Source organism: Hemiscyllium ocellatum, chromosome 3, assembly GCF_020745735.1.
Source record: "Hemiscyllium ocellatum isolate sHemOce1 chromosome 3, sHemOce1.pat.X.cur, whole genome shotgun sequence".
In the NCBI taxonomy this organism is placed as follows: domain Eukaryota; kingdom Metazoa; phylum Chordata; class Chondrichthyes; order Orectolobiformes; family Hemiscylliidae; genus Hemiscyllium; species Hemiscyllium ocellatum.
The window spans coordinates 71,554,045-71,554,472 of NC_083403.1; positions in this window are offsets into that span (position 1 = coordinate 71,554,045).

A 428-nucleotide genomic window follows, 5' to 3' on the forward strand; every position below is an offset into this window, starting at 1 on the left:
TGGCTCTTTGTTGATCTTGTTTCATAGTATCAATTATAAGGAAATTAAAACCTTCAGGTGTTTTACTGTAAGGTTGACATCATGCTTTTCTGCATTCCCATTCATATGGTCCATGTTCCTGATTTATTTTACTTTTGTATAGATGATTTCTGGTTTTTAGCCAGCAAAACATATTGCAAACACATTTTTCAAATGCCATGTGAAAAAAAAATATTTTTGTATGCATGAAGAAGCATTTGTGAAGCATTATTCACAGAAATCCTCAAAGGTTCTAGAAAAAATGGAAAGCAAATGACAGAAAATGTCAAAATTGGAAAATGAACTTAAAGATTGTCAATCCCTTTCATTCCCTCATCTTAAAATTTTGTTGAAATTTTATAGTTTATTCTTTTATGGAATAAAAAAAACACATTCCAAACCAAAGATGA